Source organism: Stegostoma tigrinum, chromosome 15 (genome assembly GCF_030684315.1).
Source record: "Stegostoma tigrinum isolate sSteTig4 chromosome 15, sSteTig4.hap1, whole genome shotgun sequence".
In the NCBI taxonomy this organism is placed as follows: domain Eukaryota; kingdom Metazoa; phylum Chordata; class Chondrichthyes; order Orectolobiformes; family Stegostomatidae; genus Stegostoma; species Stegostoma tigrinum.
Window position 1 is genome coordinate 15,842,549 of NC_081368.1, and position 13,933 is coordinate 15,856,481.

The following is a 13,933-nucleotide window of genomic DNA, read 5'->3' on the forward strand; positions in this document are numbered from 1 at the left end:
AGAGGATCCCCCTCGTTCTCTCACACCACCCCACCAACCTCCAGATACAATGCATCATCCTTCGACACTTCCGCCATCTACAATCCGACCCCACCACCCAAGACATTTTTCCATCCCCACCCCTGTCTGCTTTCCAGAGAGACCACTCTCTCTGTGACTCCCTTGTTCGCTCCACACTGCCCCCCAACCCCACCACACCCGGCACCTTCCCCTGCAACCGCAGGAAATGCTACACTTGCCCCCACACCTCCTCCCTCACCCCTATCCCAGGCCCCAAGATGACTTTCCACATTAAGCAGAGGTTCACCTGCACATCTGCCAATGTGGTATACTGCATCCACTGTAGCCGGTGTAGCTTCCTCTACACTGGGGAAACCAAGCGGAGGCTTGGGGACCGCTTTGCAGAACACCTCCGCTTGGTTCGCAATAAACAACTGCACCTCCCAGTCGCAAACCATTTCCACTCCCCCTCCCATTCTTTAGATGACATGTCCATCATGGGCTTCCTGCAGTGCCACAATGATGCCACACGAAGGTTGCAGGAACAGCAACTCATATTCTGCTTGGGAACCCTGCAGCCCAATGGTATCGATGTGGACTTCACCAGTTTCAAAATCTCCCCTTCTCCCACCGCATCCCAAAACCAGCCCAGTTCGTCCCCTCCCCCCACTGCACCACACAACCAGCCCAGCTCTTCCCCTCCACCCACTGCATCCCAAAACCAGTCCAACCTGTCTCTGCCTCCCTAACCTGTTCTTCCTCTCACCCATCCCTTCCTCCCACCCCAAGCCACACCCTCCATCTCCTACCTACTAACCTCATCCCATCTCCTTGACCTGTCCGTCTTCCCTGGACTGACCTATCCCCTCCCTACCTCCCCACCTATACTCTCCTCTCCACCTATCTTCTTTTCTCTCCATCTTCGGTCCGCCTCCCCCTCTCTCCCTACTTATTCCAGAACCCTCACCCCATCCCCCTCTCTGATGAAGGGTCTAGGCCCGAAACGTCAGCTTTTGTGCTCCTGAGATGCTGCTGGGCCTGCTGTGTTCCTCCAGCCTCACATTTCATTACCATGATGTTGGACTGGAGTAGGTGAGCCTTGAACCTAATCCTTCTGACTCAGAGGTAGGGACAGTACCACTGTGCCATAAGAGCCCATCAACATTACTTTGAGTGTAAGAATGTACCCTCAGTCCCCTCCCCAGTTAGTTGATACATGCCACTGCACGTGAAGGTGGAACCCTGTGTGTTTTAAGATGCATTTTTCTTAATTAATATTTTAAAATAAAAAACTTGTTATTGGAATATATTCAATCTAAGAAACCCCTATGACAAAACAGCCAACCGCTCCGTGAATGTGACTCTCATCCCTGCATCCTAAAGTATTGGGAGTTTTTTTTTTGTTGTTGCATTTGGGGGTTTCCCTAGTGGGACAGGGTGAGTGAGGAATAATTGTGCTAGTAAATCACCATGTTTTAAGGTATGCCAAAGAGCTGATTTATCCTACTGGCCCTGACACCTGGACACAGTGGGAAATGGACATCAGAGGTTGGAGTAGAGTTCTGATCAGCATTGGTGGAGGGTGGGGTATATTCTGTTGTGAGCTCCAGAAAAATGGCCATTTTCAAAAGGCATTTGATAAGGATCCACATCAAAAATTATTGCAGAAAATAAAATAAAAAGGGGTAGGACATGACATATTAACATTGTGATAAATGTAAATAATTTGGTGTATAGATTTTAAATAGAAGCAGTTGTATGTGGGTTAGTTCTATGAAAGTTTTGTTTCTTAAAATGGTCAGAAAATCAGTTTAGAACTGTGACCTGAATACACCACTTCCAAGAAAGTATGTAAATTCAGATGAGTGCCTAGAGAAACTCATATAGTGTTCATGGATAAAATGCTTATGCTGTTGGTTTTATGACTGGCAGAGAAATTGCATTAAGGCAATTAATTTAGTTTTGACATCCAAACAGAATGTACAAAGGTTTAGTTCACAATAACCTGGGGTTTAGTTCAAAAGGGAGAGTATTTTTCGTAGCAGGAAATTCAAGTTTTTGGTTTAGTTCAGAGGAGCCATTTACCACAGCAGTCGTGGTTATTAATCCACAGATCTTCTAAGCTGGAGAGTTTGGCAAGAAATCTTCATAAATGAAGTTGTAATGATGGTCTCAGCAATCCAGTTAAAAGAAACTGGAAAGTGCCAATTAACTAAAAAGCTATGATACAGATATTTCTCTGGATTGAGAGTCCGTAATGGATCATATTAGGAAATAGGTTGAAACTTTTGATGTTTGTGTTAATATTTTCAAATGGTCTTTAATATATGCAGAGCTTGTTTGCTTATTCCTTCCTTTTTGTAATAAATTTATGTTCTGTTGTCAAAGAATGTCTACAGCCTCATACAAATATGTTTCGGTGACTTGCCACCATGTTAACTGACTGCAACAGAGAAAGATTTATCAAGCCAATTTTCATTTTGGGATCTGATCTATCCAGGATTACCAACAGCTAAGAACATAACAGCATGGATAGAAGATTGGCTGCTGAATAAGAAACCAACAGTAAGCATAAGTGGTAATGGGAACTGCAGATGCTGGAGAATCCAAGATAATAAAATGTGAGGCTGGATGAACACAGCAGGCCAAGCAGCATCTCAGGAGCACTCTCTGATGAAGGGTCTAGGCCCGAAACGTCAGCTTTTGTGCTCCTGAGATGCTGCTTGGCCTGCTGTGTTCATCCAGCCTCACATTTTATTATCTAGTAAGCATAAGTGGCTCTTTTTCAGATTGGCAAGATGTAACAAGTGGTGTGCCACAGGGATTAGTGCTGGTGCTGCAACTTGTACAAATCACTTCGATGAAGAGACCAAGGTTATGATGCTAAATTTGCTGATGGTACCAAGACAGGTAAGTTGTGAAGAGGCCTTAAGGAGGCTACAAAGTGGTATAGATAAGCAAATGGTCAAAGATATGCAAATGGTGTTTATGGGAGAAAATATGAAAATTGTCCATTTTGGCAGGCAGAATAAAAAGGGCACCCATTCACTAAATGGTGGGAGTTTGCAGTGCTGTCATTGGAAACGGATCAGCATGTCCTGGTGCATGAATTGCAAAAGGTTAGCATATGGGTAAAGCAAGTCATGAAGATAGCTACTAGAATATTACGGTTTGTTCAAAGGGAAATTGAACACAAATGTAGGGAGGTTATGCTTCAGTTATACAGGGCATAATGAAACCATATCTACACAGTATTGGCTTCCTTACCCAAAGAAGAATGTAAAAGTATTGGGAAACAATTCAGAGAAGGTTTGCTGGACCAATGCCTGGAAATGTGTGGATTGGCTTATGATGTAAGGCTGGTCAAGCTATGCTGGAGTTCAGACGTTTGAAAGATCATTTGATTGAAATCTATAAGATCTGTGGGATCTTGACGTGGTGATATGGAAAGGACGTTTTCTCTTGTAGGAGAATTTCAGATTCAGGGTAACTGCTTAAAACTAAAGGGTCAGCCAATGAAGACATGAAGGGAATTCTTCATCTCTGGTAACGTGTCTTTCAAACTTGCTTCCTCACAAAGCAATGGATGCAGACCCTTTGACTATTTTTAAAGCCCAGGTTGATAGTTTCTTGATAACCAAAGGTGTGAAAGGATATTGGAGTCGGTGGGAATGTGGAGTAATCAGATCAGATCTGATCTTATTTAATGGTGGTCAGCTTTTAAGGGACAGAGTGGCCAATTCCTCCGAATTCATATGTTCATACGTTGGAGTTATAATGTAGAGATGCTTCAGGTTTCTCCAATTATACTACCCCCAACCACTTCCCTATCCAGCACACCCATCTCCTGTCTCCCAACACCGTCTCCCCTCCTCCCACTCCCTCAGCACCACTTGAGGCGTCTGGCAAATGTTGTCAGAATCCTTTGGAACAATCCCTGAAAAATTGTCTTACCATATTCAAAATGAAACTGCTGCTTAGTACTTTTTATACATCCCCCTCCCCTACTGTCCAATAATGAGCATTAGAACACAGAGACCTGAAATCATACATCTAAAATAATATGGATTGGTGTTTGAGGATAGAGAGGCTAGGCTGGGTCACTGTTGCTTGTTAAGTATAAGAAGCCACAAAATGGGAACAATTAAACCTAAATTTACCACAGAAGTGAGGAATTTACGGATTTAGATAAAAGGTGATAAAATAAGCTATTTATTGCAATCTCTTGACTTTGGAGGTACATTGAGATTATGGAGGCTGAGCTACATAAGAATAAGGTACATGTGAATTTGTTAATGTTGTGGGGTTTGTAATCCACTGGGAAGTGACTGAGTGGACTACAGGGGGAACAGCTAGAAAGAAATTTACTTCCTGAAATTTGACATAGGTGGATGAGGGACACAGGAGGGGATGATTCTGGAAACTGGCTTTGTTTCACAAATTAAAGATAATTGAAGATGCGACCGTGTCGTAACTTGATTTTGACATCGGCTGGATTTGGGACCTTTAACAGCAGTGACAGAAACTGGAGGCCACCCCACCTCCCCCAGTGGGGTGTTCAGCCCCTCTTGTTGCTTCTTGTTGCAGTGATGTAGGACACGTACGGGTCCCGTGGAATAAAAATTGCAGCACTATTGTCCTGATTTATGGATACCGCGTGTGGAGGTTGAGTGGATAGGTCAGAAGACTTCATTTAGGGGCTTGGCCAAAGTGGATACAGGTTGGGGGGGAGGGGGCGCGAGTCAGGGCAACTGATTGACTGCCCGTCCATTGTAGAAATATCCATGATCTATGGAGGGGGAGCATGTGGAGTTCTCCCATGGGTTCCACAGCATTGGTAATGACGTTTTAATTTAATTTAGTTTAATTTAATTTAATGCTAATACGTTTCCACTTAACCTTTTTGATGATTTTGCTAGCATGTCCCTACCAGGGGCTGTTCCAACTGTTATTGCTTATTTTCAAAGGGTACAAAAGGAGTGTTGGTGGCAGAAAAACTCCCCAACCACTAGCTGCCAGTGATTGTTACATTGGTCTCTGGGTACCACAGTGTTCAGCAGTGCACACCGTCGCTGATGTACCTAAGATGATAATGATAGAGGGAGTCTATTCAACCCAGAAGAAATTGATTTTCCAGTTGTGTTAAGAACGTTTTCAGCGACAGAAGATTGTCAGTGAGTCAGAAGCCAAAATGTGAAAACCAACAGTCAGCAATAGTCATTGGAGCAGTAATAGCCCTAAGGCAGCACTCTAGATGAAAACCTTTTGCTCAGAGTTGGTAGGCACAGCGAAAACAGTGTGAGCTAGAAAAAGAGCAAAAGCTAGCCACACTGAAAAGAGACAGAGACCTTGGAGAAGGGGAAACCTGGGGGAGCAACTGTGAGAAAAGTTAGAGATCCCTGAGGGCAATGGGAGACAAACTTTAGAGTAAAGATTAGGATGGGACGGAGGGACATGAAAGGAAATGCTTACCCTCCAAACAAGTACTGCTGCCATCTTGAATACGCATGATGAGGCCCAGCTACAGCAGATAGAGGAAGGGCCAAAAAGTTAATTTATAATGAGGCCACAATATAGGAAAAGTACACCCTTATTTAAGGGGATAAAGGTCAAATTTATAAAAAGATTTGAAGGAAGTGTCTAACAGAAAAAGAATTGAAAGCATTTTACAAGGTTGTGATGTTTGTAATTTAAACAGTGCTTTCAGCAAGAAGGGTTATTAAAATCACTGCCATAAAAGTTTAGTTTTAAAAATTGTCAGGGGGATGTGCTTTGTGTTTGCTCCATGAGAGGTGGGAAAACAACCATCTTATCTAGAAAGAACCAGGAAGCCACTGTCTTGAAGATGAAAAAACTTCTAGAAGCATGACCCACAGTTTTATCCAGTTAAATGGATGGGAAAAGCCTAAACGGCAGTCCAAAGATACTCTCTTGTTATGAGGCAGAATTTGTAACTTCAAAAGATGTAACAAAATACAGTATTACTACCTAATGGAATTTGAAGCTTTTATTTTGGAAGAATATCATATGGTATTGCTGTGTAACTGAGTTTAGAGTCTGAAAATAGAGCTTAAACGTTTGAAGAAGTTTTTAAGACAACATTTAAACAGTATCGAATGTACGGTTACCAGCATGCAGATAAAAACAGCATTGAGATACTACTGATTTAAAGCTTTAATTAAATAAGAAGAAGTAAACACATTTAGAAGAAATGGGAGGGAAAATGATAGTTCTAAAAGGATTTAATATCAGAGGCCAAAAAGAATACAGGATTGGACAATTTACAGAAAATCATTTAAGATATATAATTACTTCAAATTAAACACCAAGTCTCCAGCTGAAGAAGTGAATACTTTATTATATTCAATGGATCCTAAAGTAGATGATGTTATAAGTCACAAATATCAAAGAAGATAGGGAAACCTTTGACGAAACAATAAAATCTTTTCATTCTTATTTCAATCTTAAAATGGCAATATTTAACAGAAGAGTTCAATTTCCAAAGGCATCTGTATATAATTTAGTAAGCTCCACAGGCATTGGAAAACCGTGACTATGGGCTTTTCAAGTCAGAGTTCAAAAGATACAGAATTGCTGTTGAATCATTAATGACTGTCCGATTTCTTGTTTTAAATTTTAAAGAAAGCTGTTCAAATCAGCCAGAAGCAGAAACCAGAAAAATTCTGAGAACGATCCTGACACATGACCAACACTCTAAGGAGGTATGTGACATACTAACATAGGCAGTAAGTCAAACAGAGTCAATGTAAACACTGTGGAACAACAAAGCCTTATAGATAAAGGCAATGCCCAACCATGGTGAACAATTGTTCTATCTGTAAGACTGTAGGTCACTTCTACAAGAAGTGTCAAAGTAGAACATGATTTTGAAGCAGCAAAAATCCAAATGCTTACCCTTCAGAGGTTAATGTGGACAGACCACATTCAGCTAGAAAAGATCAACATCCAAAGAAGCTAAAATAAGTCAAAACCCATTAGAAAAGATACCCTAAGAATTTTTAGGTGAATTTAGTGTTTCAAATAAAGTTAGCTTAATTGAATCAAAATTCATACATATTTGTCCATGAATATCTTGTTAAGTTTAATGCAGGAATGAGTGTCACTATTCTGTTATATAAAATAGCATGGCTGAATAAAGAGATGTTACATCCTACAACATTTAGCTTCAAACTCTCAGCGATTACATAGTCCAGATGGAGCAACTCCCAAAATTGAAGGTGTGCACCAAGTAACACTAGGGTACGAACAGTGTATAGAAAGTTGAAAATATACATTTGGTTCATAATCAATACACCTTCACTTTTGAGGTTGTAGGTGTGGATTGGTCACAAATCCTTTTGGTAGTGCAAGGAGCTCAACTAGTTCAGAAACACTGTCAACTGAGTGGTCAAGAGACAACTGATAGAACATTTCATTGGCCTTTCTCAACTCATCATAGAGCCCAGTCTGAAAGATTCTATTGCGATCACCAGCATTGATGAATGAGAAATGCATCATTCTCTAAACAGGAAGGAAGTTTTAGATTTTATGGAACTGATGAAATTTTCTATTCCTATCCTCACTGAAAAACACAATATCAATGCTGGTATAGTGTGGCAAAAATAGTGTTGAACAATCTAATAATGTGACTGAGGACTTGACGATGTTTAGTTCACTGAGAAAGACAAGGTGAATGAAGATAAGAGTCATAAGAGATACACAGCTCAGAAACAGACCCTTCGATCCAACTTGTCCATGTCGCCTGGATATCCTCTATAAATTTAGTCCCATTTTCCAGCATTTGACCTATATCCATCTAAACCTTTCTACTTATACACCCATCTAAATACCTTTTAAATGTTGTAATTGTACCAGCCTCCTCCATTTCCTCTGGCAGTTCATTCAGTACACGCACCACCCTCTGCATGAAAAAGTTGCTCCTTAAGTCCTTTTTATATCTTTCCCCTCTCACCTTAAACCTATGTCTTCTAGGTTTGGACACTCCAACCCCAGGAAAAGACCTTGCCTGCTTACTCTATCCATGGCCTTCATGATTTTATAAACTTCTACAAGGTCACCCCTCAGCCTCCGGCACTCCAGGGAAATATAGCCCCAGCCTAGTCAGCCTCTCCCTGTAGCTCAAACCCTCCACGCCTGGCAACATCCTTGTAAATCTTTTCTGAACTCTTTCTAGTTTCACAATATCCTTCCGATAGGAGGCATACCAGAATTGCACGTAATACTCCAAAAGTGGTCGAACCAGTGTCTTGTGGAGCCGCCACACGATCTCCCAACTCCTGTACTCCACCAATAAATGTATATGGTTGTAGGGAAATCACCTCAAGTTACCTTTAATTTGGCTACTTACTAAGAAATCTCATAGACATCGAATACTGAAACAATGAATTAAATTTTATTGCGTGTAACAGCCAAAATTAGACCCCTGAAGCAAGTTGAGCTTCACAACCCAACCAGGCTATTACTCAATTAAATGTTGGAATCTGACCAGAATTCTAACCAACTGTGTCTGTCTCTTGAAGTGTCCAGTGTTCAATTCTTGTGTACAGTTGTTCTTCGAAGTCCTGCAAACGAATTGTGATTCTTATCCAATTTTCTCTCTTTAAATTTTTAGTGTGTTGTTCTGATGATTCAATAGGCTTTTCCTGCAATTAACCCCTTTACTTCAGGACATTTAAGAGTGCCTGCAGAAGTATTGTCCATTAGTCATGAGACTGCAGGTTATTAAGCCCCTCCAGTAAACCGCTTGTTTATGTTGTTTCTTCACAGGGACAGTAAGTTAACATATTGCTTTGAATTTCTTTATAACAGTTCCTCCTTGACCCTATCATCTTGAGAAACCGCTTATTGCAGAAAGGGTATTGCTGATTCTTTCAATCCATTAAGTTGTTAAAGTTGTGAAGTTTACCTTGTCAAAATAATCTGTTCAAAAAGTTGAAGCTACGTGCTTATACACTTCAAAACAGATCTATCAGGATGTTGAGAGTAAAGCTTTGCTTGAACAAAATGAAGATTGTCTGCATTTAACTCCATGGGAAACCAAATCAATGTCCAAAGATTCAGGACATGGTCCCAAAGAAGAAATGATTACTTCTGAACATTGAGGATACTGCAAAAAAAAATCCTCTTAAAATCAAAAATAAATTTTCTAGTACAGAAATCCAGGAATACTTCATCCAGCCTCGCATTTTATCATCTTGGAATCTCCAGCATCTGCAGTTCCCATTATCTCTGATACTATTTTAACCTCACTGCGAAGCCTCTTCCAGGGATGCCTAACCTGAAGAAGTTACCCTCCTCCCTCCGGACCAACCTCAGGGAATCTCTCTCCCATTGCAACTCTCGTGCAATCTCTTCGGCCTTGAAACTGCTCCACCTATCTTCTTTACTCTCCATCTTCGGACCGCCTCCCCCTCTCTCCCTATTTATTCCAGTTCCCTCCCCCCATCCCCCTCTCTGATGAAGGGTCCAGGCCCGAAACGTCAGCTTTTGTGCTCCTGAGATGCTGCTCGGCCTGCTGTGTTCATCCAGCCTCGCATTTTATCATCTTGGAATCTCCAGCATCTGCAGTTCCCATTATCTCTGATACTATTTTAACCTCACTGCGAAGCCTCTTCCAGGGATGCCTAACCTGAAGAAGTTACCCTCCTCCCTCCGGACCAACCTCAGGGAATCTCTCTCCCATTGCAACTCTCGTGCAATCTCTTCGGCCTTGAAACTGCTCCACCTATCTTCTTTACTCTCCATCTTCGGTCCGCCTCCCCCTCTCTCCCTATTTATTCCAGTTCCCTCCCCCCATCCCCCTCTCTGATGAAGGGTCTAGGCCCGAAACGTCAGCTTTTGTGCTCCTGAGATGCTGCTCGGCCTGCTGTGTTCATCCAGCCTCGCATTTTATCATCTTGGAATCTCCAGCATCTGCAGTTCCCATTATCTCTGATACTATTTTAACCTCACTGCGAAGCCTCTTCCAGGGATGCCTAACCTGAAGAAGTTACCCTCCTCCCTCCGGACCAACCTCAGGGAATCTCTCTCCCATTGCAACTCTCGTGCAATCTCTTCGGCCTTGAAACTGCTCCACCTATCTTCTTTACTCTCTATCTTCGGTCCGCCTCCCCCTCTCTCCCTATTTATTCCAGTTCCCTCCCCCCATCCCCCTCTCTGATGAAGGGTCTAGGCCCGAAACGTCAGCTTTTGTGCTCCTGAGATGCTGCTCGGCCTGCTGTGTTCATCCAGCCTCGCATTTTATCATCTTGGAATCTCCAGCATCTGCAGTTCCCATTATCTCTGATACTATTTTAACCTCACTGCGAAGCCTCTTCCAGGGATGCCTAACCTGAAGAAGTTACCCTCCTCCCTCCGGACCAACCTCAGGGAATCTCTCTCCCATTGCAACTCTCGTGCAATCTCTTCGGCCTTGAAACTGCTCCACCTATCTTCTTTACTCTCCATCTTCGGTCCGCCTCCCCCTCTCTCCCTATTTATTCCAGTTCCCTCCCCCCATCCCCCTCTCTGATGAAGGGTCTAGGCCCGAAACGTCAGCTTTTGTGCTCCTGAGATGCTGCTCGGCCTGCTGTGTTCATCCAGCCTCGCATTTTATCATCTTGGAATCTCCAGCATCTGCAGTTCCCATTATCTCTGATACTACAAGGTGAAAGTTTGTTTCATCAGAACAGCCATCTTTCATGATGGATATTCATGAGATTAAAGATTCTTTAGAAGATGTTTATAGGGATACATTAGCAGGGCAGTGATCACCTGCAAATAATAAAATCTGGAATATAAAGCTACTCTAAGAAATAGTGACCATGACACCTATTATCAAATGTTGTCACAACCCTCGTGGTTCACTGGTTTCCTTTTATGGAAGGAAATTTTGCCATCCTTACTTGGTCCGGCCTACATGTAACACCAAATGCACAGCAATGCGGCTGACTCTTAACTTCCCCCTGAAATGGCCTAGTAAACATTCAATTCAAGGGCAATTAGGAATGGCCAACAAATGCTGACCTTGCCTGGGATCCCATATTCCATGAAACAATAAATCAGAAATAGTAAATATCTCCCCGTTGTTTTTTGTACAGAATCAGAACAAAGAACAAAGAAAATTACAGCACAGGAACAGGCCCTTCAGCCCTCCAAGCCTGCGCCGATCGAGATCCTCAGTCTAAGCCTATCATCTATTTTCTTAGAGTCTGTATCCCTTTGCTCCCTGCCCATCCATGTACCTGTCCAGATACATCTTAAAAGACACTATTGTGTCTGCGTCTACCACCTCCGCTGGCAACGCGTTCCAGGCACCCACCACCCTCTGCGTAAAGAACTTTCCACGCATATCTCTCTTAAACTTTCCTCCTCTCACTCTGAACTCATGACACCTAGTAATTAAGTCCCCCACTCTGGGAAAAAAGCTTCTTGTTATCCACCCTGTCTATATCCCTCATGATTTTGTAGACCTCAATCAGGTCCCCCCTCAATCTCCGTCTTTCTAATGAAAATAATCCTAAGCTACTCAACCTTTCTTCATAGTTAGCACCCTCCATACCAGGCAACATCCTGGTGAACCTCCTCTGCACCCTCTCCAAAGCATCCTCAAGTCCTCTTAATTCCTCGTTTCAGATTTGCCCTAAATTCCTGATATTCTTCCAAAGCTTCATCTGTCTTCAGTCGCCTAGACCTTATGTATGCTTCCTTTTTCCTCTTAGCTAGTTTCACAATTTCACCTGTCATCCATGATTCCCTAATCTTGCCATTTCTATCCCTCATTTTCACAGGAACATGTGTCTCCTGCACGCTAATCTACCTCTCTTTAAAAGCCTCCCACATATCAAATGTGGATTTACCTTCAAACAGTTTTTCCCAATCTACATTCCCCAGGTCCTGCCAAATTTTGGTATAGTTGGCCTTCCCCCAGTTTAGAACTCTTCCTTTAGGACCACTCTCATCCTTGTCCATGAGTATTGTAAAACTTACGGAATTGTGGTCACTATTTCCAAAGTAGTCCCCTACTGTAATATCAACCACTTGGCCGGGCTCATTCCCCAACACCAAGTCCGGTATGGCCCTTTCCCGACTTGGACTACATACATACTGCTCTAGAAAACCCTCCTGGACGCTCCTCATGAATTCTGTTCCATCTTGACCCCTAACACTAAGTGAATCCCAGTCAATGCTGGGAAAGTTAAAATCTCCTATCACCTTTGCTCCTACACCTTTCCATAATCTGTTTACATATTTGTACCTCTATCTCACGTTTGCTGTTGGGGCCTGTAGTACAGCCCCAACATTGTTACAGCATCCTTCCTATTTCTGAGTTCTACCCATATTGCCTCACTGCTTGAGTCCTCCATTGGGCCCTCCTTCAGTGCGGCTGTGATATCGTCTTTGACCATTACTGCAACTCCTCCACCCCTTTTACCTCCCTCTCTATCCCGCCTGAAGCATTGATATCCTGGGACAACTAGTTGCCAATCTTGCCCTTCACTCAACCAAGTCTCAGTAATAGAAATAAATCATACTCCCAGGTGCTGATGCAAGCCCTAAGCTCATCTGCCTTACTTACTACACTTCTCGCATCAAAACAAATGCACCTCAGACCACTTGTCCCTTTGTGTTCATCATCTGCTCCCCGACTACTATTCCCTTTAGTCACACTGATTCCATTATCTAGTTCCCTACAGGCTTTAGTTACTACCTACTTTCTGTCCAATATTTGGTTCCCATCCCCCTGCCACATTAGTTTAAACCCTCCGCCACAGGACATTGGTTCCAGTTCGGCCCAGGTGTAGACCATCCAATTTGTAATAGTCCCACCTTCCCCAGAACCAGTTCCAATGTCCCAGAAATCTGCCCAAATAAATGAAGGCCGCTCCCACTTGAGGTAAGCTTTTTAAAGTGGGAAAAACTTACCTTCCCGGCAGCCTCCTGGTGCTCTCGCTCTCTCTCGCGTAGAATCAGATAGAATCTTTGTCTGTGAAACAAAGAAATCTGGAACGAATTGGAAACTGGCTGTGCCCAAAGAAATAAAGTATTGCTTTTCAAGGACTCTCATCAAAATAATGCAAAGTGAATAGCAGGGATCAGTGGTGGGACCATTGCTGTTTACCACTTACATGAAAAACTGGGAATTGAAGATAGACACAATATTGCTGATTGTATCCACATTGAAGAGAAGGAGATCAGGGCAAATGGACATAAGCAGATTGGTGAAATTAGCTTAAGAAATGGCAACTAAAATTAAATAACCATCCAAAAAAAATGTGACTTAAGAACATTAATCATTGGAACTGTAAACTGAGAGGTGATCGCCTGCAGGATACAGCACAGGGAAGGGATTTGGGTTATTGCTGCACAGACCATCTGCCAGATTGGCACAAGAGTAGGCATCACAAATAGATCCCTGGGCTGTAAAGCACATGGAATGGAGCCCAAATCACAGGTTGTGAAATGGAGGCGAAAGTGTTCAAGAGCAATTAATTCATGATGAACCCATATCGGACAAATACAAAATGTGAAATGTATTACAGATATTCTATATGAGGTAGAAAATACATTACAAGTCATTATGATCTAGTTATCAATTTACAGGAAGGAAAATTTTTGCTACTGGATTTGGCATCAGTCACCTAAGTGCAATGAGAGTTGAAATGTAACTGAGTGCCAACATATCACCTGCTGTTGTAACCACAGTATTTTTGTGGCTGACTCAGTTAGGTTTCTGGTCAATTGTAACCACTAGGATATTGATGATAGGAGATTTGATTGCTATAATGTCATTGAGCATCAATGGGAGGTGGTTAAATGTTCCGTCATTGGGGATGATCACTGGCTGGCACTTGTGTGATGTAAGACCATTAGACATCAGAGCATCAAGCCTGCTCTGCCATTCATTGAGACCATGGCTGATCTGAATCCTCAA

General features: G+C 42.5%; 1 protein-coding gene across 1 annotated transcript in view; it reads left to right on the forward strand.

Moving 5' to 3' along the window:
• The window catches only part of si:rp71-46j2.7 (uncharacterized), a 102,397-nt gene that overhangs the window by 83,238 nt on the left and 5,226 nt on the right, over positions 1-13,933 (forward strand). Inside the window, exons 17-18 of the mRNA XM_048544005.2 lie at positions 2,790-2,910; positions 6,643-6,722. The gene's annotated coding sequence lies outside the window, so the exon portion shown is untranslated. The remainder of the gene's footprint in view (positions 1-2,789; positions 2,911-6,642; positions 6,723-13,933) is intronic.